This window comes from Myzus persicae, unplaced genomic scaffold, assembly GCF_001856785.1.
Source record: "Myzus persicae strain clone G006 unplaced genomic scaffold, MPER_G0061.0, whole genome shotgun sequence".
Lineage (NCBI taxonomy): Eukaryota > Metazoa > Arthropoda > Insecta > Hemiptera > Aphididae > Myzus > Myzus persicae.
The window spans coordinates 656,633-683,998 of NW_019104266.1; the positions used below are offsets into that span (position 1 = coordinate 656,633).

The 27,366-nt window shown below is 30.5% G+C and overlaps 1 protein-coding gene across 1 annotated transcript in view; it reads right to left on the reverse strand.

Moving 5' to 3' along the window:
- LOC111040643 overlaps nt 1-27,366 on the reverse strand; it is a 55,553-nt gene that overhangs the window by 8,911 nt on the left and 19,276 nt on the right. The window lies entirely within an intron of this gene.

A 27,366-nucleotide genomic window follows, 5' to 3' on the forward strand; every position in this document is an offset into this window, starting at 1 on the left:
AATAAGGTTCACCCTGTATTTATTTTTAAATTATTTTTCGATATTAATCCAAAGGATTGTAGAATTGTAGAATTCAATATTATATAGGTACCTCTATACGCATCACTATATATTACACATGGCGTACGCACTGTTCATTGTCGGACGATACGCTTATTTCCGACTTATACATGCCTTGACCACCTTGACGACGATTGTTATTTTTTTTACGTAAATGCCGCTGGAGTGCACGATCAACAATTGTATTCCACAGGCGAGAAATGTTCATTTCGTTTTTTATGTATACGGTATACCTACCACGCGTATATTATAATATATCATTATAATTTAAAATAATATAATACGACTACAACAGCTGCTTACAACTGCTGAAATAGGTGTAGTGTGTTAGTGTGTACATATCTTGAGTATACGATCTTCCACGAGCGTGGGACACAAAAACGAACACCTAATTATGTTTTACTTATTTTTGAAAACACCGTTCCCTGACGAATGACGAATAAAACGACCACGCCGAAGCCGGGCTGACATAAAATTACGTCTATACACACTGATGTATGCATCTATATTAATACCCACCCATATTTCAAAACGTCTATAATATAAACCTGGGGACTTTAACGATCGGTACCACAATGCCAAACCGCGTTGGAAAAATACACATAAAATCAAGTTAAAAACAGCACAATATCCATCATATCTATCTATAATGTTATAATATAGGTATAGGCATACATTTTGAATTCTATATGCTTTTATCATAGTTTTAAAATTGAACACCCATTTCAACCACATCCCCCCTCCCTCTGTGTTATTAAAATATATAGAACCTAATAAGTGTATGTATCGTACATTATGTTACAGATTTTATTTTTATGCAATGAAACACAATTTACATTATACATACCTAATTATAATACTTATATGTAATACGGTTTCGATCTATTTGTGCACGTTCGGCCACGTACGTTCTTCCCATAATATAGTATATTAGTATATGTATATATATATTAGTTATATTAGTTTATTACATATAGATATTAGATTATCACTTATCAGCTTCCGTTTTCAATCCGTTCGTTTCCCATAATATTACATGCTATAACCATTATTATTATACGTTATATACTTATACAGTTATACCTATATTATTATTATTATCTAACAAGCGGCCATATAGTTAGTTTTACGCACGTAATATGGCTATACATATTGTATTAACACGTATACGCGGTATACCTACCTAATATATCCATTGCAGCATTACAATCATGTTACCTTCGTTTTCGTATTATATACACATATGTATACCTATATATATATACAACCTACACACATAATTTATTCTGTGGTCATTAAAGATAATAAGAATATAACAATGCTCATACTAATATTGTTTAATTGGTTCTCAGAGCACGGGGTCACAAGTTTACAACGTACTTGGTAATTAAAAGAAAAAATAATTAGAGTATACACTAACACACATATTTTTATGCAGTATTCTTTTCATATAGATAGTAGCAATAATCATGTAAATATCTGTAACTTAATTAATTGTATATTGTAATATTTTCCTAAATACTATAAAATATTAACTAATAACTTATAATTGATATTATGTAATAATATAGATTATATATTAGATATCAAATTTATCAAGAAAAACATCGAAAAATTAAAAAAAAAACAATTAGAATAATACTATAGTTATTGATTTATGCCTAGGATTTAGTTAAAGGAAAAAAGTAATTTTTTGAAACTAATGATCCTAAATCTCAACTAGAATAATAGATTAAGTTTGGGCCTAATATTTTTAACTTGTATACATATTAAACTTTTATCATTTTCCAGTAATTAAATTCTTTAAGATTTGCTATTTTAGAACAAAATCAACGTAGTAAATAGTTATCAAAGAAAAAATCTTTGAAAACTTATTTCAAAATATATTTTTTTTTTATAATAAAATTATAACCAACCATAAATAAATAACTATAGACAATAGACAAAACAAAGTATACAAAAAAGTAAAATATTAGGTATATTTGTACATTGAATTATAATTTATAAATGGATATTTTGTCGTCTACGAATACCTTCATACATCTCGAGTGAAACAAAATGCAATGTAGCCATACAGCCGAACATACAAAACAAATTACAACTACCAATAAATATTAAATAGGTACTATACAAAATGGGAAAATGAAAATTCTATAAAGTATTCCACATTCATTGGTGCATACGGGAACTATTTATATAATATTTAAACAAAATAAGTACCTATCAATCTTCAAAACCACAAAATAAATTGCATCTCAATTCAACTTTAACAGACTTAATAAAATACTTTCTCTTATTTTAAAAAGGTAATTAACTGTATACCTACAAGAAATTATTGTCATGCAGTTGTTCCGTGTAAGAATATTATTCTAATCTACATAATTCGTATAATAGTGCATGGGTTCTATATTGACGATTTGAAAATTGTAATTCATCATATTTAATGTTGATAAATATAATAATAATTTAAAATAAGCAAAACAAGTATGATCAAGCAAATATGATTCAAAAATAAATAATATTAGGTACCTTAGTGACAAATTTGAAAAATATATTGACTAGGTATCTACATTTCCCAGATCGTCGATGGTATTTCATTAGCATTTACTATATGGATTTGTAAAAAATTTAAAAATGATGTAATCAAATATCAAACACGGCTTACACTCCTACTTACTAGGTACATAATAATAATGCTGCAGATGTAGTACAAAATGAACTATATTATTAATAAGTGTTATATAAATTGTTTAACAAATTATTATTATATTACTTCGATATGAGACCTATGACTTATGGCAGTTTTGGTTATAGACTATATGGCACGTCAATTTGTCCTATATGTATCAAAAATTAACCTCTGGTGAAAAGTCGACGATTTAACACGAAACACTTAACCTTTATACACTCAAGCTCCTCCACCCGCTGGTTTTAATTTCTTTTCGCTTTCATTACATTTCGCACGTGTTACATACACAATAATTAATAATGTATTATTAATTATTATACTTGATGTATACGAACAGCTATAAGACACATATATTATTCATTACTGTACTTTTACATGTACTTGAGTAGTACATGTATTATGATCGATTTGATTTAATTTTTATAGATCTATTGAGTGTTGACGTGTTGTCATTGTGTTATTACACAAATATATTAAGTTTACTTTCAAGCTGGTATTAAAAAAAAACAATATTTTAAAAGGAAATAATATGGACGATACCATGATCTTGGTATAAAAACAAGAATACAATTTTTACTGTGCTATTTTATTTTTCAGTTTTAGTTACCTACCAATAAATCGAGGCTACAACTTATAATATTTGTTCATAAATACAATTGAAAATATTATAATAAGTCAAATGATTAATTTATTAATCTCACAGGTATGCGCCGATAAATTAAGGTAACAGAATAAACAAAAAATAACAACCAATAAAACATTACAATACATTATTTTTCTTTTTTCCTTTATGGAAAAATGCATCAGGTAATGATAATAAAATATTTTGTAATTAATTAAAATAGTCGAGAGTAAAGTAAATTTGTAGCAGATAAATAATTATAATTTGGAAAATAGTATATTAACAAAGATCCATTATAAGAAACCATTTGAAAAAAGTGGTCCTCAACTCTTTTTCTTTACTCATTAATAATACATAATACATAAGTCATAAAGAAAGTACCGTCAGACATCAGCAGACCCTAGACTGTAGGTACCTGTACATAATACTTATAGAAATATAACGGAAATAATCAATCTGTATAATTCCATTTCCTATTTCGTATTTTTATATTACATTGGCTATGTAACCATATGTTTACTAATTGAGTTTTCAACAAAACTAAAAACGTCAATAATAATTATTATCCATTGTACCTATTTTATCGTATCGCATTTTTTCTATCGAATATTTATAGGCGTACAGCGCATACTTTATACCTATAGGTATAGGAAACAAACTTAACGAAGGCTTTAATTTCGTAGCACCTAATTAATATAATATGTACAAATATGCGTAGGTACAATTATAACTTATACAACAGGCGCTCTTATAAATCGAATGCTTTTTAAAAATAAATATAACATTATTACTGACAAATAAAGAAAGAATCAAAAATTATATTTTTTAAACATATAAGCATTGTTATAAACTATTCAGATGCCAAAAACTTAAAAGCAAATCTTTTTATTTAATTTAAAAGTCTTTGAATTACCATAATTGTTTTGATTTAAAAAATATATACCTCATGGTAAAATAAAAATATATCTTACTATTCAAATTATATAGTATAAATTGTATTAAATATATTTTTATAAGTATTAAGTATATGTTGTAAGACTTATACTGCAGCAGTAGATGTGTTAGTTACCTATGTTTAATTTAATATGGTACTATTAATTATGTTAAACATAAATAGGTTGGTATCAAAATTATCAATAAGTAGATTCAGCAAACGTACAACATATAATTAATTAAGTACGATTATTATAATATTTTAAGTAAATCTAAAATTATTTAATAATGATTATTTTATAATTACATTCATTATTTTACTCCATATCCTAAGTCTAAAGAAATAATAATATTGTAAATGGAAAAGGGATAAGAGGGAATTACAAGAAAAATACATAAACATGCATAGCACATTAAGTTTACAACAGCTCAGTCAAGTTTGCAAAATCATAATATGTTGTTATTTTGTGAGAGTGAGAGTAATTTTATATGTAATAGTATAATAGTAGGTACCTATATAAATAATATTAAAATATCCACGGATATAAGCATAATACATTTAGCTTTCTCGTTTTGTTCCGTTATTAAATATAAACATTAAAATTATAATATGTTTATTGCGTAGACATACCATACAACTAATACTTAAGGTGTATATAGGTATTATATACTACCCAATATGCAATTGATAAGTTTTTTTTTATAAATTAACTGATATTATGTATACCTATAGGACATAGGTAGATTAGGTATGACCTATTTATATTATATTTCACCCATAATTTAAAAAGTAAATTGCATTTGTTGATTGTTCGTAAAATCTAAGAATTTCGAAGACGCGTATAGGGTGTCCAGTTTGGGTTTCAGAAAAACAAATCCGTGACTTTTATTTCATAAATAACGTTACTAGAAAACATAACTAATCGGGCAGATGGGTATGCATTAAACTGACTGAAAAGTGTTTCGTTTGTTCATAAATTACGATCTCAACTTATTATTATTATTTTATAGTCATTACTTGTTACAAAATACAGTATTACAGTGAAGTAAAACGTACTACTCAGGATTTTAATCGTAGTTATTGTCCGTTCTTTATGGTATAAGTAAATAATTTTTATGTGTATGCGTATAATAATGTAAAGGTATGTATATTAAGTGTATTATTAATAGCAACCATTTGGCCATGACATACTCCAGATTTAAATTGTTTTCAATTGCACAAACACATATTAACTATATGCGATACATAACTATTAATATTTGAATATTTTGTAAATTAAATGCGATTCTAAGAAAAAAAAATTATATTTTGATAATAATTAGAGTATTAAACCATTATCATTAGCATTGGTTAGGAACAATAGTGTCAGATGATTTCATCCACAACAATACTCGCAACTCATAAGTCCCTGTACATGGTAGTATCAAAACAAAGATGAAATACAAATTACGACATTTAGAACATAACATACTGTAATTCAAAAGGTCGAAAAAATATGTACATAAATCCTACATATCCGTGAAATTTCCTATATATTCGGATTAATAAATAACATGTTATTCATCAATCAATAATATAATTAGAATGACGACATTGAGGGATGGAGTTATTAATGGAGTACCTGAATCTCCACTTTACCCTGTCCCGCCCTATCTAATTTTTCTGGAATTAAATATGAATTTTAAACTGGTATTTAAATCATTAGGTCCTAAAGAACGCACAATATACATATTTTATATTAACCACAATAATTTTGAGTCTCCATAGGATATATTATTTGTAATGTGTTACATTTTTTTCAAATACCAATGCAATAACATTACAGTGCTACGCGTATAATAATTGCAATCGGTACGTCGTAGACTAGAACAGATAAAAATAAATAATACTAAGTGCAACTCCCACTGATTCAAGATCTGGTCGTGTTTTCAATATCATAATATTAATAGTATACTACGTCAAAATAATAACACATGTAGCTGTAGTATTTTTTGTTTATATGGAGCGATTTGCCACTGTAGTGGTATATATATAGCTGTTTATATAAAATTATAAACACCTATTATAAATTATAATTTATTGAAACGAGTGTTAATGTACGAGCATAAATACCAGCAATTGGAAACAAGTCGATATCGTGACCTGCAGTGTTTTATGGTAATATAATAAATTGCAACTACAATATATTCGGGTCTATTATACTAAACGTTCACTCATCATAATAATAACATTACACCCATATTATATTATAATTTATATTATATTGCATGCTCAACACACAACGTAGGGTAATTTTAGCGAGCTTATACCTAACCGATCTTATTTTTTATTACACAGTTTTTTTTAAACCGTTCACTCCAATGTCATCCGCACGTTATAAAGAATTGCGCGTAATGTCGATATGTGTTAAAATAATATTATTATGGTGGTTTTATTCATGTGCTGATATTGCGCGTTAGCTTATGATCAATAAGTTAAAATTTCGAATACTTATACAAGCTACAATACAGTCAAGCAAAAGTCTGTTTTTAATACAATATTGTATAATTTGTTTTGTAATACAATAAGCGGCGTCTATTGTAATATACGTTCTCACGCATCACACTATCAACATTTCAGTAGGTTCGTCGCTGGAAATTTGCTCTGAAACAGACCTATAATATAGCTATAATATACCTATAGGTATGTAAGTGTCTTTGCTGGTTGATTCGTAAACGTTAGTGTGCCCTCACAAGTCATAGCAGAATTTTGGTTGATTGCATTAATTATTCGCAGATATATTTTACACTCACTCAGCATATATCCGCTGTGAAGACATCTATTGTTTGTTTCTGACATTGAAATAAAGCCATACAAAACAGTTTATGAACATAGATCACACTTTGATACGAAAATATACTGTACTACGTCGATACGGGTTATATAAACAGGAACTAAGATCAATTTTTAAAATTTTACAAAAATAAAATTAGAATATTATCACTGCTAAATAATATACGGGCCGAATATACTGTAATAACATAATATACCAAGTTCGAATCTGAAATGTATATACCATGCCTCTATTCATACGACCCAAATGATATTTTATTATGTATACTGTATAATATATATATGAAGTCATTTTCAAAATTAAGTACCTACTTAGTTTTTATTTATTGATTATTAGTATAGACACTAAAAACAGCCTTGCTTGCATAATATAACTAGCATGAATAAAAAAAAAAACGCCAGACAGTATACTTAATTACGTCTATTGGACCAGAATAAAGACTTGTCACTTATTATAATATAATATAGGCGTATTATCCTAAGTACAAACAAAATATTATTACAATAGATTTATATTAATTCAAACATCTTTCATTCATAAGCGAGCTCTTGGCGTTATGTTTTAACACGTACTTCATCAACAATACCTGCAGGAAATGCATTAAACGTGATACATTTGTACATATCTATATGTATATGACTTGATAATATAAATGCTACTCTATGATTTAATATAGTTGTATACATTTTATCTACCTATAGGTTGGTCAAAGAAACTAATTAAAGATGATACTGATAAAAATAAAATATTAACTCACACATGTTAGAATAACATTAATAATATACTATACTTTCCCTGTCATACATGAAGCAAGTCGCTTGATGGTATGCAAACATGCAAATAATTTGAATATAAATATATAGTATATGATAATACACATATATATATACAATAAACATATCATATATTATATATGACATCATAATATTATGTATAATGTATGTACATCTATATTTTTGACTGCGAAAGACATATAGAATTTATTAAACCATTTAAGCTTTAAATACCTACTTATACGTATGTTATACTGTTATAGTATAATAAGACGTGCCGTTGGTGTCTGCAGCTACAGCTGTTATATTTGATTTGGACGAGATTAAACACTGCGGTGTTTTTGGTTCAAGAAAATTTCCAAGTGTGTCATATTAAAATGTATTTGTACTTTGGTCTTTATATTATTATAATAGAAGGTGATCATTTAATGTGACGTTTGCTCCACAAAATAACACGAGTAATATTCTTATATTTCTGAACAGGCAAAGAAAAAAAACGTGTCCACTACAACGCAAGGTCCCACAATATACGAATACTTATTTAAGTATCTACGAAAGTACAACCCAGCTCCACCTGGTTGGAAATCACGTTTAACTGAGTACCTGTTATCGTGAATAGTCCTATTAAAGATGTTCGTTTGTAATATTGGTCAATAGGTCGATGTATAGGCTTTACGACTATATGTGCCTACATTAATATTTGATTCTACAAATATAAAAATTAACATCTTATTAATATTATTTAAACACGTATTTATTACTCATCATTAGAAGCTGTATATAATTGTATTATTATTATTTCATATTCCCTAAGGTATTATATATTTTGAACGTATCATCGAAGGACTGAAGTATCAATAAACGTTGTATATAATGGGTAATATAATAGAAAGGGTTATAAGTTATAACGCATATAATAAATTACGATAGTTGTCAAATATATGATGTGTTCAGCAGAATAGGTTATAGAGATTCTTAAAAAATTATTTATGTTGTTATTTAAATTCAAATCTCAGTAAAATACATTAGTGTTTAGGAGTGTTTTGACTTATTAGAGTGTCCTTAAAACAAACAAAAAACTACCTAAGAAATGCATAATCAGTATAACCTATACGGCCTTGCTTCAGAATCAAGCCTGTTGTATTTAGTGTACATAGCAAGAATATCAATTTCTTAAAGTAATAATGAAATAAAATATAATATACAAATATACAACATACATAGCAGGTACTATATTATTCGGGAAACACTCCGTATAATTTAAACGTTTAAAAATAAACTTAAAATAATAAAAATTAGATGTTAAAATGAACCGTTTTGTTTAAAAAATAAATAATTACGGAAGTTCTTGTAAAAATCGATAAATAATTAGATTATACGCATACAATAATAATTTTGCATATTGAACTATTCAGTCAATATTGAAATATTATGAAACACACAGACTGTACCCAATCATTGAGCGTTTGTCCGTCCGTTTATCAACATACTTTTGATATCTGAGCATTCTGTACTGAAGTGACGGTCGAATGAATTATTTTTTAAACACACAGAATTAAAACAGAATATTAGCACGAATCGATCAAGATACATTCTCTGCTGTCCATCAAATGAAAAAAAACCTTTTCACACTTGGCATTCTGATAGAGAGGTGATATTATGTAAAGGACTAAGTTGGTAGGGCACTACTCGAAAGCAATTTTCATCATCGTAGACGATATGGGAATACAAATTTTAATTATTAGTTTGAAGTGGACTGCAGTTAAATTTTGATGAAAATCATATTATTATTGCTATAACATAATATATCACTATAATTGATTAATGTGATTCATTCGAATACGAATGATTTTCAACGATATGCATCGGTATCATACAGATTTAGATTCTGAGGGAAAAAAATCAAAACGAAGGTTTGGTACATACATTTTTCCGTCAAAACAGAAAAACTGAAAGTAATAGCTTGTATAGTAGCCACCTAAGTAGGTAGGTTTATGTTTATATTTCCCGCGTTAAATATGCGGTCATGCGGAACACGTGTGTATAGTGCGCACGGAATCTCACTCTCTCACTATCTTTCTATATCCCCCCCCCTTGCCACTCTCTTTCAATTCAATATATTATTACGTTTGTGCGCGGACAAGTCCAATAATAATAACAGTGACGATAGAGATAAGTCGTCGCAGCGCGGATTATAATAATAAAGACAATAAATTATTATATTATTTGCAGTGCTCGGTACACCGCGTGGTCGACGTCATACAGGTTCCCCAGCGGCCAGCAGCCCAGTATTTATATATTTACTTGCCTATACGTATACTATGGTTGTCTGACTCGGGTCGAGCCGGTGCACTCCCAAGGCCACAACGTGCTTTGCCATTTTCACATCGCCTCTCCCGTAATTTGGGTCAATTCCAATCGCTTCCAAGGCTCGCGTGTGTTTCGAAACTCCATATTCGTTTAGTTATTTATACACACAAATATAATACACGGTTTTTTTTTACCATGTTCACTTTGCATTCGTTTTTGACCATTTTCGACTTTCGTGGTCCTCATAGACACATTATTACAATATTAAACGGCTTACCTACGTATGGTTTACGGTACACGCACATAAGTAAACAGTACTATACACACATAGTATACGTTTCAAGTCGATTCATGATTATCTATACCTACCTAATATGCTTACGTAAAAACGATTAAACAGTTTTTTTTTTTTTAAACCAATCGCTTCTAAATCTGTCACCACTGCAGTTACTCGCGATGCTATAACGACATAACGTGATTATCTTTACCCACAGAAGAACATTTTTATGACCACAAACAAATGTGCTGATTACCTTAGGTTTTTTACGTTCTATCAATATTATTCATTAATGATAAATTTAAAATAAAACCAATATATAGGTATAATAATATGTATTAACTATTATGTATTAGTAGGTATCATGTATTAGTATCTAATATCTATATGCGGCTAGGTTAGGGATTAGGTAATAGCAATGATAATAATAGGTATACACGTAGTCCCACGTATCCATTTTTGTTTTAAGATCGATTTTTATTTGTGACTTAATGATGATTGGAAATTAAAAACAGTGTTTAACTGATTTAAAAAAAAATTCCTCTTTTGTCGATTAGGTACACTACGTATACTACAGTAGTCTTATATAATGAAACGAAGTTTAAACAATTAATGGTTGTAAATGCAAAAGTCTACTTTGTCTGTACACAATACTACCTTCGACTATGTAAAATTACTGTCATATTATCTATGTTTATGTATATACATAAGTTTAGAAATATCTATAAGCAATTAAGAGAATATAATATTATATTTACATTTTTTTTAAATGATAATGCTCATTTTATTAAATCTAATTTTAAACTTTAATCGTTACAAAGGGGCACGATATTATAATTCATGTGAATACTTCAATTTGTTTTGGGTATAATATTCAATTATACATGAAATATATGCATGATTATTTTATACTCATGTATATAATATATAACTTCTTTCTACATGGTATATAGTTGAGTAGGTTATCTGTTTCACTGTGGACGAAGTCATCTGCATTTTTCGGTTATCGTCGTGTAAACCTTAAACAGATTATGCAGTAGGTATATAGAGAATACAGCGGAAAACATCAAAACATTTTCATCGATATTTTATAATATCTTCACATAACGGTGTTACGTAATTCTTGAATTTATGTCGTCGGCCGAAAACAAGGGAGCGGACCAGCAGAATCGACTAAAATATACCAAGCATGTGCATGTGCCTTGTATAGTTGTAGTTAGGTATAATTTATTCGGTATATTTTATGTATCATCCACGGTGTTATTCCCGCTATACTGGTATCTTACACGTTACGTAGAAGTTTTAAAATATACAGCAACATTTAATGTTATTTGTTAAATAATAAAATAAACCTTTAGAAATAAAAACGTTGAGTTATAAATGGGGTCGGTTATTTTTTAATTTAAAACAAGTTTGTAACTTACAATTTTAAGGGGGGAAAACATCCGGAATTTTTAATAACCCCGGGTGAGAGTGTATGCAGTATACCATAATATAAGGAATAAGAAGTATGCAGTAGTAAGACGATCCTTGCAGTTTTCGTCCAAATTCACGTATATGTGCATTGCCTTGTGTATTTGTGCATACCTACTGCATTGTATAAGATGCAATACATGCATGTGACGTCAGCTTGAGTTTACCATATAGGTATTACTCCTTAAAAAATATGCGGACTGTTATCATTGCATAGCATACTATTCTTATTCCTTATGGCTCATGCTATACAGTATAGGCGATAAGTACTACATACTATTCTATATTATAATACCTATTGGTATTTGGTACACAGTCGTGGCGCTGCACTGCAACCATAACAGCGCACTATAATTTATAATGTAATATTAATAATATACTGGACTTGTTTCCGGATTCGCACACCGGCACGATAATTAACGAAAAATCTGTATCCGCCGACTTCATCAGTAGCTGTCAGGTAGTGCGTAATAACATGATATAGATCGCCTCGACCAACTGTTTGCGTCGATATACCGATGCACCTGAACTGTGAGCGCGCTGTGCACTTGCGATAATCGAACATACGACGCGGAAGGCGTCCGTGAACCTATAATATTATACAAGTTACAGCAGCGCCAGTACGCATGATTTATAACATCATATAATATTATTTTATCAGTCCATTATACTACTATGATGACGACCACCACAGACGGCACGGATGTCCGAAAAAATCGAAAATTCTATATAGGTTAGTTTTACATGGATATTTGAACGCGTGCAGTTCTAGCGTGAGATTCGACGTGTAATGTATGGCTCGACGAAATCCGTATAGTCACACGTTTCATATGGTAAGTTCATGGCCACAAAATATTAGACACACGAACACGAGACACCATAATTATTATAAAAACACAAATAGTTGCATGTTTTGTAATTCGTCATTCGATTTTACCCAGCGACAGTGATACGTACTGCAACCTGTATAATATTAAATAACAGTTACGTTTTGATTTTTGTAAAGGTCCCCATATATAAGACGCATAAATAATACATTCGTAATTGAAACTCGGATGACTTCGGTCTGCAGCGTGGAAAGGCAAATATAATATAATGTGACGACTTGTCTCGTGTATGCGCGCTGTCAACTGACTTAATATGCGCTTTAGTTGTGGTCTCGAAACATTTTTTTGTTTTTTTTTTTAGACATTCGTTGAGTTTTCTCACAGTGATGTTATCGTAACAATGTTTATATTCACGACGACTAATCGTCTGAAAACGTGAAGTTTTTTTCTTCTTCGTAAGCTCGTTCGTCGCAGGACGCTCGACGTGCGTAACCGTGCGTTACCGCAACCGCAATACAATAGTACACGTTGTATAGGTGCACAATATAATATAATATAATATTGGTTTGTGGGTATGATGTGGTCGTGGTAGCGACACAATAACGCGCTCGGCACCGTACAACCGCATTTCGCGTTGCGGTTGAGAGGGGTCGTCCGAAGCCGGAGACCAGGAATTATAATATATTTCATATTATTGTGCTATTATTATGCACTATACCACCCGAAGACGACCTCAAAAACGAGCACATCTCGCGCACGCTCGTAAACCGTATACATTATTATATACAGCATAATATATAACATTAAATATCGTCTCGTTCATTGTGTCACCACACCACCGCGACGCCGCTGTTGCGCAATAGTCGCCGGCCGTAGATACCCATAATAATATAATATTAGTTATACAGGCATGCGGCAGTGCGGCGAGCGTTATATTGTTGACTCACCGACCGCGATAAACTGGGATCACGCACCTATATTATATTATAATATACACAGGTATATATGTATATTGTTATTATTATATTATTTAAAGGTGGCATACGTTAGTGTATATTTTATATTATAACGCCGTCGCGGTCGTGCGGTAATAATAATAGGTATATTATACCTGCAGCCTCACGACTAATTGGGCGGCGGCGGGCGGTATCCATCTGCCGTATTATAGACGTTGTAGGTATAAGAGGTCGAGAGATTTATCGCCGGGTATTCGCATGCGCACGCGGTTCATCCAACCCCACCGTGTATGTATTGCGACGATAATGTCATTTCATCCCGTGGGTTAGTTGTGGTCTGCCAATATCGGTCGACGGTGTGAACAATGTACATATATAACGAACCAGCGGCGTGGCGATCGTGTCTTGTATCCATGTACGAGCGTGTACGTGTATACTGTATGTACCTATATAATTATTACGCGCAAAGAGCGTTTCGTCTTCCGGCCTATACGCGTCCGCGTGCAGTTCGTGACGCGATATAACTGCATGTGATATGTGTGCACTGCGACATTGTCGTTGCGAGTATTTATATGGATATTATATATAGGCTTACCTAACCACCGCCATTACTATAGCCAAAGCTCCACTCTCGGCACGTCTTGAGGACGAAAATAGGCGAGGTAGGCGATCACCTGTGATGATATTTTACAGCTAGGTGTCGGGGACCAGGATGGCGTTTAAGGTTTAGATTTGTGCAAATAAAATCCGTGGAGAGTTGTGAGACATTTATAATCAAGGATGGGCAAAATTACGCATCACTTCGTATAAATAAAATTCTAGGGAAATAACCTGGGACAACGAATTTCAGATGATTTCAAATTCCTATAGCAACAACTTTTGTAATGGGATCTTCTATTCAATTTTCAAGCTTTTTGATTAACCGAGTCTAAAATTGTTTATCAACAGTTAAAAAAAAAAAATCAAAAATTCAAAATTCCAAAAACTTAGTCTAAATATTTTTAAAAATGCACTGTGATAACATAGCAAAATTATAATTTAAGTAATATAGTGGATATTTTTTAGTTTCTACGTTTAACATGTTTTTGAATAATAACTGCAAAATAACAATAGTTGTTAATAGGGTTAACTAATCGTTAACGCGTTGATATTATTAATTATTATATTATGTTTGAATATCCAATGTCGTTAAAATGTTCAACTCCGTCGATTATTAAAGATACACGTGGCGTTACCTACTTAATTTTTTTAAATTTATTTGTTGATTTATAAATAATCTATTGTTTTATACTTTCAAGCTTATTTGCTCAATAACAACAATTTCAAAATACATGTCGAATGTCTACAAATAGAATGCAAAGAACCAAAATGTTTTGAAAATTAAATCAGTTCTAGAAATTGCTTATATAAATATTTGGTAAAAATACAAGTCATCACAATTTTTCATTTTTGAATTATAATACAGAAACAAGACTGATTTTGTCAAAAATAAACCGATTTTTTGGTTTGTTTCTAAATATTTTGAAAGGTACTTGGAATTTCACTTTAGAGCCTCCAAACTCCAAAGCACCAACTAATGAACTAAATCAAATTTTCTACCAAAAACGACCCTCAACGTTGAAGTAGATTACAGTTTTTTACTAACCAAAAAAAGGTGACAAGGTTTATATTGTTAAGAATTAGCCTAAATACGTTATAAAAGTACAACTATAACAATGGCGTATTTGTGGGGGTGATCTGGGTGATATATCACCCGCTATAGAGCTTTTTTTTTTTTATTTATTAAATAAATGTATAATATTATGAATATTAGTACCTATAGTTTTTAGTAAAATTGAGACCTATAATAGTGCACTTTACGGAAAGGCAAGATAACAAGAGAAGGAATCCCCTGGGGGATATCTGTCCCCCTGACTCCAAATGTGTAAAATAGTTTTGGTTAGATCACCCCATAAAAACAATCCTAGATACGCAACTGAACTACAGTGAAGTTATAAGAGCTTTTTAAATTAATACCTATGCTAAACGTGTTGATGTTTTGCCTTGAACTTAAAGTATAACATTGACTGAATAAATAAATCGATTTTTTTTTGCGGGGACAGTATTTTTTTTATCGTTCATGGTCTTTAAGGTACATATTATGTTGTATACTACTTGAAATGTATCTGAATATGAACACATCGTTTTGTCGTACAATCATTTGTAAGACGCTTATATATAATATAATTGTATCTATGTACAATTAGGTAAGTCCTAGGTAGTATATAAAAAAATAAGGTACGCACATATGCTTTATAATGGTCATTGTCAAATGACAATAAAGTGTGATCCACGAAGTTCTTAAGCATTTATAATTTTTACGCAACCCTCATATGTATCGTTTGAGTTTAGAAAAAAAAAATAGTCAATGCTGCGATGAATGAGAAAAAAATATTTCACCATGCGACGTATATTATACAATACTATAATATACAGCACTGTATGAATAGCAGTATATTATGCAGTTATATGTATAAACTATATTGTATATGTATATTATATTTATAAACATATAATATGTACTTATAGCCATAAAGATTTCTTCGACATTTCGGGAGTCGGGATGATATATTCCATGTTCATACATACCTAATAATATAAACGAACGACAAAATGTATAACGAAATTCAAGTATTTTCTATAGTAGATACCTATTCATAATTATTAGTTCTATATACTATATTCATAGGTTTAAATTGACAAAAACCTCACACACTGGTTATGCGAATTATTGTTATCACTTATATCTAAAATTGTATGCATAGGTACCTATATAATTATTAAATGCCAATATGCTTACTCAAATCACAACTTTAATTACGTAATAAGTAATAACTAAGAAGCCCTTGAGAATCACATTTAATACATCATATACTGAAATGGTTGAATATTTTGCTTTAAACATCATAATATTATGAATAATCGAACTCTGAATTCCATGCTTGTATCTTATATTAAATATACCGTTTGTATAAATCGTGTTTTTTAAATAGTAATTTTTCGATCTTTGAGATTAGTGACTCGTGGATACTTTTTATTTACTTTTTCATATTTAAAATGTCATACTGTCGCAGTCTCGTTTTTGGCAAGAAAGAAAATGTACACAAAATAATAGACTCTCTATTCATCAATCGTTTTAATTTGTACTAATTAAGCAAATCAGAAGCTATAGTTATGTACAAGATTATATATTAAGCCATCAATTTATATAATATGTATTTGCTAATGTGTTGAATGTTCATATGGCTTTATATTAAAGACTTCCGTTTTTTTAAATTAACAATGGTATGTATTTAATAACAAATATTAATTTGTATTACGATTACATGAATCGTCACGGGCTTCAAGAATAAAATTGGTTTTGACTCGTCAAAACAATATTTGTTTATCCCAAATAATCTTGTATGATCGTTCTCACAACAGACGTCGACCTTATAGTTATTAGAATTTGAAATTTAATTTTATTATCTATAGACTTTATTATTTCACCCTGACTACACAAACCACCAACTTATTCGATGCAAAAAACCTTCAACTGTCTAACGGATATGATTTAGAGCAAAACATTGCAGCTTGGTAAACACTAAACATTACAATTATTTCTAGCCAAATATATTTTAAAGATAAAATAAACTTTATCATAAACGATGTATTGTAATTTGCAATTACTATTTTTCTTAAGTAATGGGTAACTAGATTAGTAATAATATACTGTTCCTGTTATGTAATCAAGTAACGGTATTAATATATAAACTTTTTTAGCGAGCTTATACGCATAATTTGAATCGATATATTTTAAGGTCATTAATTAAATCAAGAAAATTTGCAGTTATTTACTAACCAGTTATATACATATTACAATCCATATAATATAAAATATAAATACCTATGTCATATGTGTACCTATAGATTCTTATATTTGATTAGTAATTCTTAAAAAACACGATTTGGATTAAAAATTATTATTGAGATATATAGATATTTGTGTTATATTATGTGGGCAATAAAAAATAAAACTTGTTAGCATATATTATTATTTATAGAAATTAAAATATCTCTATAATTATTATGCATAATAATATATATAATGTATATTATTGTATAATGTATTGACTATATCATTATAATTCATAACTATTTACAACAGTATAATATTCGATTATTCTAACGTAGGTGCGTTTAATAACGTGAAAACTAATTAAAAATATTATTCTCTAGAAAATATTGTACCTTATAAGTTATAACTGATACCAAATAATATTTAAAAAGTATATAATGTGTCGTTGGTTACATCAATTACAACGAAAACCATAATTTTTTCTTCCACAGTGTGGGATCGTAAATTATGCATTTTTTAGAGAAGTAACTATTGTTATGAAATGGTTTATACAGAGTACTGTATTCAATGTACTAGCCAACGGCTATTTATTACACAATAAAGTAACAATCATAGTTCTATTGGACTATAATAAACGTACACACTACACACCATGTATTGATGTCTTGATCTTTTGTCCGAATAAATAATATATTATACCCACTCCAACCGTATTGTTATTATTACCAGGTAATAGGCATTCATGCAGGTTAAAGCATAATCTAGCTGGAGTGAATCACTCATGAAAACCCCGTTACAAAGAAAAGATTAATATTTGCATACCTATTTTTAAAAAACAATTAGATCTAAAAAGTTCTGTATCCACAGCTACTCAAAAATATAGACAACTTAATATTTATATTTAAATAATTTCTGAAAACTTAAGATTTCACAGATATAGATTTGTTTTAAAAAAGTCGAAAAAATTGTATAATATTTGTGATTATATTCTTTGCTTAATCATTTGTTTAGATTTACTAATGGTGTATCTATATTGTTAATTCCTTTATTTCCCCCCCCCCCCCCCCGAAAAAAACCAAACAAGATTATGCTTAAAGGGGAGTTGAGTTGTGAACATGTATCCTACATATTTATTATCATTTATTAGTGTGAATTATACATCGTTTTTGCTAAATAAAAATTATTAATATTATGTTATGCATACACAACACTCGGTACTCCGCACATAGTACAATTTAATATTTGTATAACTGTCACGTCACTTTACTATACATACATTTTTTAAGATTGTCGGTTAGTTTTTACTTCTTATAATGATCTTTAATTCGAGGAGAGGGGTATTATCTAGTGACCATTGTACACGGATTAAGTTAACAATTTAATCAGAGCATTACAATAATTCATCATCACTCACCAGTATAGTTATATATAATGTGTGTACGACATCGGATCCGTTCTTTTTGACATAGTTTAAACACTAGGTTAAATTATCAAAATAGATAAGATTATCTTACATTAGCATTGTATTATGAAGGTTTTTCGTAGTTCATATATAGGTAGGGAATTTTTGAATGTGTTATTTTCTTATACGGCGCGATGCGTTTAGTTTAAATATAACATTCATAATAATCAATTTGTCAATCAATTCATCAATAATTACATTTACTATACAAGATATGAGCAGAATTATTTTAAGATGATTCAGCATACTCTAAAAATATACCAATGTATGATAACTTATAAGTATAAGATTAAGAGATAACATGGTAATTCATGAATTTTAAAGAAACATAAAACAGTAATTAATAATTATTATTCAATAAGTCATATATTATTGGCACTTAGGCAGCAAAATTTTAGAGTGGAAAAAGATTCATCGCTACTTGCTATGTTGTCATCACAATATTATGGAAAAAAATAAAATTATAATTTTTAATAATATAGTATTTTTAAAAAATCCCAAATTTGCATCAAATATATATATATTTTTTTGTTTTATTTTGGAATACGAAAAATGTAGATACGATTTCGGGTTTTACCCCGGATGTGCAGATTCGACCGTGGAGCTTCCGCAAGGTGCTGACATAGGTTTTTATAATATATTATATTTCTATGCGCATTAAAATGTATAATACAATATGAGAATATACATATTTTATCGATTCATATAATAAATGTTGAGTTTTGTAAACACGAAAATAATAATAATATAATGTGGTCGAGACGGCGCGCGGCGGCAGCGATAGGAGGTCGGGCAGTATTATTATTGTTGTATCCAGTCTGGTCGCCCGTTTACCTTGCAAGGACGGTCACCAACACGTAAACATTAGACTGGTTAGATTCCCTATTCAACGTATACTCATACACACATATGAGAGTATAATACGTATCGGATTGCACTTATCGTAGGTCACGAGCGTAAGGACCTTTTTGTTTTTATGTTTGGTTTTTGGGAGGGAGGTCCGAGGGTATATACATACATACGCGTGGTCCGATGAAAGTAATCGATATATATATATTATGCACAAGTGTGTTTGCTGTGTGCTTAATCGCTCAAGGTTCCTGGGAAGATCGTGCATGGTAAAATTCCAAGATAAACACAAGTACTATCTCAAGTCCGCGGAGGGAACTGATATCGAAAAAAGAAAAAAACAGGATCTATAATATGCGTATTACGTCGTATGTGTAATACGCACGTATAATACGCGTATAATGATATATTGTATACATACCATAACAGTATAACACCATCATTATCCTAGTCACAAAAATGCATATTCCCCCAAATCGATGCCAAATCATGCGGATGACCTCGTTTATGATACATTGATACAATAAATAATATTATAGACTATTGATCCCCGATTAATATTCTAAAAACATATCATTGCATAATAACATCCAAAACGTATTTTAAAAGTCCAAAGCGTATTGTACAATATTTGGACTCCGTACTAAGATATATATTTTTTGTCACAGAGCTGCAACGTATAATAAATATAGAATTACCTATATATTGTACATATAATAATTTAAATACGAGATATTGAGAATACGAACTTTTTCATCATCAATAAATAGTATATGCTCTTGATTTTTGAGTTACGTGTATATCTACTTAAGTTATTTAAAATGTATATACTATATATATATTAAAAAACCCCATACCTTTAATTTATTGAATACTCACTGGCATTTCTGTAAAAAAATTGTTAGCTTCTTATAGAGGTATGTTATTTATTTTGAAAATTTTAGTATGTCTGGAAGCTGCTAATTTAAATAGTTTGTACAAATTACAAGTTGTTACATAGACATTTACTCTTAAATTATAAAAAAAAACAAATCGATTTTGTTGAAAACTGATATTGGAAAATTTCCAATTTTTACTAAAATGTTTTTGTTTTTTTTTCAGATTATTTTAAAAAGTGCTTAGAATTTGTATTATTGACTAATAGTTTCAAAGTAGTTAAGCACCAAATATATTCAATTTCCTACGAGAAACCACCCACAAGGCCTCAAAGTTGAAGATTTTAATTTTTACACTTCCAAAAGGCGATGACAAACAAAAAAAAACACACACATCATTATAAAACCATTACACTCACCGCTCCACTGAGAATCTAAAACAATATTTTATATCTCAGATGATATTGTGCTTGTGCATGTAAACATTGTAACATGTGATATCACTAAAATACTGTTAATGACTAAAGTCTATATAACTATATTGAATACACGTAATCATTTTCGTGTTGAAAAGGTTAATGGAAAAATTGAACACAGTAAAGAATATTGCACACAATTTGAAACATATTAAAGTTAACATCAAAACCTCACTTTCGCTCTCACTTCAGTCGCACAACACTTAATTCAATAATTAAGACATTAGCTATAAGTGTAAATGTGTAATAGTCCATAGACTCTAGGTAACCCCAATACCCCATTACTCTATAAAGACATTAAGTTTATTTTTAGGTATACTTCTACCAGAATTTGATGAAGAAAATGTTTTTAATTTTAGCAAACTGTACTGATTACAGTTATATTGTACAGAACGAACAATCACTATTTAAAATAGCACCATCTTAAATCGTACGTACGATACACGAATACATATTTCATTAGACCATAATAATTGATTTCTCTGTGATGATCGACGACAATAATATAATAATAACTATGAACTATACTTATGATAGCTATTATCATTTATTAGTTAATTATACTGTCGATGTAGAGAAATTTCATTTAATTGGGTATGCGATTAAAAATGGATTTAAAAAGTATAATACATATAAAGGAAATTATGCATTGAAAAATAAACAAACGACAACCATTATTTAGAAACAAAAGATCAACGAGTGTTTGAATCGCGATCGCTAGATAGCCGAAATTGTATTTTATTATTGTTGGTGATTAAAATAATTTATAATGATAATGAACTGCATAAGATCGAATATTGATGTGTGTTTTCAGCTGTTGCAGTGTGGCACGACGGTAGAAAGAAATTAAACGAAATAAAAATCTCACCAGGCCGATATTGTAGTTACTAGTCACCGTGTCATAGTCCATAGCTACAAGTGAATGATCATATTGATTGCAATTTTCAAGTACACTAGTTTTTATTATAATTTATACAGTGAACACATGCTATATTCGGTTAGTGTGGCGTCATTTTAGGTTTATTTTTAAAGCTGGAAAAATAAATTGTGACCGGTGACCGATCATTAAAAAAAAAAATTATTTTTGATATGCTAGTTACTATTATATTTCTACAATCTTCTCCTGTTTGTTGATGAATAAATATAATCTATTGATATCTTTAAATAATCTCATTAGCTAAATTATTAAAAGTAAAAACATTATATAGCAATGGATATTTTATCAGAAAATAGAAATTAAAGTATATAATAATAATAATAATACAAAAGATAAAAATATCCCTATAGTATAATAAGTCTGAGCTCACCAATGATCAAGAAGGGGGGGGGGCGTGCTTTTGAAATTAAAAGACGAGAAATAAATGCCCACTTTGCCACCCCCAGTCTAATGACGCCCGAACTGATGTGGTCCGACCGTCCAATGTAAAAACCATTACATATCATTATTTTATTCATATTATATTATTTATACAGACATACGGCCGACCAGCTGCAATTTTTGCAAATTTCGCCCGATTTGGGCACGGTTTAGAAGTGTTCAAACACCGCGGGGGGAATCGCTTGGAAATCAACAGTAATCAGAGATTCATTGCCAACGGTTAGACACAACAATAATCGTCAGCTGCAGATATAATATTATTATACACACAGGTAATCGATATTTCACCACTGCGGCGGTTGGTCGTGACACGCGGACCGTCATCGCGTTTCACATAATATACACACTCACACACGTGCACAATACAAGTACGCGTCACGCGGCGGTAGATTAAAATCTCATCGCATACGGCGATTATCCTATGGTACTCGCGAAGCTTTAGCCGTAGGTAGTAAGTTGTATAGCGGTAACAGCGCGGTATACCCAGTATAGAGTAGTGGTAACTGCGGTAGTGCGTGTCGCGGTATAATAATAATAATATTACACTGTAACGCGCGCGTGCGCGTATGAACGCGTATGGCGCGCATAATCATAATAATAATATTATATTATTGTGCGCGTCGCGATATTTATAGTCCGCGAAGGGCAAAATCGAAGGACGGGCTCGACTGCGGCGCCCGCGGACAGTCGGACCGGGATTCCCGGGCGATCGCGTTCGGCGGGTGGTTCAGATGAATTCTAAAATAATTACAAGACATCGTGTGTTTGCATTTTTCACACCGTGATACCACATACCAGTATACCACACATAGGGTGTACGCCATATAGGTATGTAATAATATGATCCGCCGAGGAGATCCCAAACTTGTATACTATTGTGACAAAATACCGGAGATCTACATATTTACCATCCACGTCTATAATGGAACTGCGCTTTACCGAATTCTATAAGTCTAAGCTATTTGACTACCCGTCGAATAACAGTAACCAATGGGTTTATTGCCACCTACAGAATATGATGCCTTTCTCATTTATATTACATGATGCGAGTGGTACCTATTTATACATTATAATATATTATTATGTTCAATGTCCATCACTTTGAAAACTACGAGTTCCTAAGTCGTTTATACATGTGCTAACTTTCAGCGCCTGCAATAGGATGTGTTCATTCCAATCTATATACCACAAGACGAAACTATAATACGTTTATGAATCATTTATATTATTATATGTATACTATTAAACTGCACCCCCTCATTTTGTTTCACTGTGAAATTTTATTATACACCTTGGTGGCCACAGACAACATCAAACTATAATAGCTTAGATTGGAAAGCTCAAATTAAAATTTAATCTTGTGGCGTAAACTTCCTAGTAACAATCTACATCATGGCTGTATCGTACATGTATAATAATACTTAAAACCAGCGAATTTGCCACAGCACAGTCTTGTGCATATTATATATTATATGTAATATGTACATTACTAAGGTAATAGCCAATATAGCTATACGCTTAACACTATAGACACTGAACACTATACACTAAAAAAGTATGTACAGTGTACGCATAGTTTGTTTTATTGTATTATAGGGGACTAGGTGCACTAGCAGGGTGTCATTACTCGACGATCGAACAAGAAAATTACTCAAAAAAAAAAAATTTCAAAACACAATTTCTCAAAACGAAATTGGGTGATTCTTCTGGACGCAGAACTCTCATTAATTTATTGATTTTTGTCTTAATGAGAAAAAAAAATTGAACACGATTTATTGTTATGTACATCGCAATGATATTATTTAGGATTTTTATAAACTTATTTTTTAAAACTATGCTCTTGAAATTTACTGTTTGATAATTAAAGGCATTTGGTGTAGGTACATACGAATCAACCTGTTTATTAAAATAATGAAATGTTTACTATGTCCGGTCTATGTATGCGTGGTGTGTCACAAGTATTTACATATGTCATATTATATGGCTAAAATATATACATTTACTACTTATCTACTCACAACCCTCTCACGTATTTCGTTACTTACAGCTGCGATGTCCGCGATGGCCGATGAGACATACAGTAGATATGCTTATTCAATTCATTAAAAATAATAAATTATTGAAAAAAAAAATGATTGCAAAAATTAACAAGCATATTGCAATGGAGACTGATTAATACACATTTTATATTATTGTAATAGTATTTTGTAACGAAACAACTTTAAGTACAAAATATACTTCAATTGTTATTTGTTGCGTATTTTCAGTACGGGACCCACACAAAACATGTCTGTTTTCACACATAATACATATTATATATATATATTGTACGATGATGATAGCATTATTATACAGAGAAACAAATAAATATCAATTTGTTACAAGGACAGTGCGCTGTCGTCGTCAGTACTCTGTATTATCATTAAGTCTATTGCTAATGTATAAAATATAATAAAATACCTATTTAATGTACCTATGGGTAAATACGAGAAAATTGAGGACTGCCACAAAGTAGGTAAGTAAGTACCTCCTATAATCTATATAACAGACAAGTGCTGCAACAATCAGAAAGGTAAAACGATTGGCCACGGAGATTTATCCACCTACTGGCTGTAGCACAGGTCCGCCACATCCAAGCAAAAAACTCGATAACATAAATTAACGCTTCGTAGTAGCTAATTACGAGAATACACACAGCAGTTAACGTGTAATGTATATAAATATAAAGCACGTACGATTGCGTCTGCAAATAAGTATAATTACAAGTTACAACATGTTTTGGATAATATATATATATACATACACAGTGTATGTATATATAATATGCGATAATGTACCGATAGTATTTATCTATTTGCAGCCCCGAGTCTATAATGATTGCGTTGCCACCAAATGTTTAGTTCTCTGTGAAAATCGACGTTAAGAGTCTCCCTCTGTTTAAAGATCTTGGCCCCTCTCCCGAAGACGTTAACAAGTAATATGAAAATAATATGAGTAGAAATATTCAATCCACGCCAAAGATTTTTTTGCCGTAAACATGACTTTAACACATTTTAATATTTCCCAAATAATTTTTATATTTTTTTCATACTATGATATACGTTACTGCCGAGTAATACAAATAAAGTATAATTTTATACAAGCAAGAAATCGAAAATACATTCTTCGAGCGTTAAATTTTCAGGTCTTCTACGTTAGGTATGAAAACATATAGGGCAAAGCACACGTACAGTCGGTAAAAATAATATTGAAAAATTGTAATGAAATTTGTGAACCAATTTATACAGGAAAATTATCATTTTTATAAAATTGTAAATTTATAATATTTAATTATTCATTAAAAAATTATTAAAGGTAATATTGGGTATCAAATAGTATATAATAACTACAAAACAATCAATGTGGATATCTCGATATGTGCTACTTTACTAAATTACATACTTTTAGTATATAGATATAGACCACTAAATAAAAGCTAAAACCTCCTACCTATATTCGAGGTGAATTATTCTTTCACCCCGTCGAATTTGCACACTAGTCGATTGTTCCATTGTCGACTTCAATAATATAATAACACTCCTCAGATATATATTATGTGAGATTATACGTGATCTATAATATGGAGGATCTATATACCTAACCACATCATAAATTCATAACCATAAATTGTGAATAAATAATAATATGTACCATCAAATAATATCCATACTGTGTTATAATGCACTGAATATTATATGTCATATGACTGTTTTATACCAAGGTCTTACTTGGAAAAACCTAAGTACAATCTACGGAACAAGTTTACTTACCACGTCCCTCGAAGAATTACAAGGAAAGTTGTTGGAACTCACCGAGTTAGGAACGATAGGGAATTTAGAATTTTCACTAGGACTCCGAAGTTATAGTCATTTGAAATTTATCATTTATCACGGAAGTCATGTCTATTCGGTTCGTGTCACGTGCAGATAAGAGATAACATTGTCGTTAGTATAAAGCCGTGGGTTCACAGCTACGTCGCCTGTCTTATGATGTGCCTTTTATCGTACTCTGAAGTCTGCCTGCAGGGGATCCCACAACTCTAAGTACTTTGGCTCCTTTGTGAGTTGGATGGAGAATCTGCCCACCAAACCTCAAATGGGGATGGAAATATTGTCACCCGTGAGTGTGATGGCGTGAGGTGGTACCTTTCAGGATTTGAAGAGGGTTACCTACACCCTTCGGGAAGTCCTAGCCAGTTAAGTATAAGACAATTCTAACTGTAAGTATAGTCGCTCCCTATGCCTACCGACTTCGGTCGCAAAACATCGCAATATCTATGGACCGTGTAAATATGTTACCACTCTTAAGTTATTATACTATGATCATAATATTATAATGTACCTATTAATCAACATGACTTAATCGGCAATCTATATGTGCACACAGTCGTATAACACTCGCCGATGGCCAATCACACTGATAAATGGTAGAGTTCTATAATTGCTATAGCTTGAAACGAAGTCAGAGCGAAAATTTGTAACTTTACCATCGTTTTTACTCTATGATATACACCTACGTGGTTCCACCGTTTTTTTTTAATTTCCCGAGGGGCGTGGTAAAGTAAACTTTATAGGTTTTCTTACTTGTACTATATTCATAATTAATTTGTTTACTAACATTGCGCAGACAACTCACGATTCGCTTAATGTCTATTTG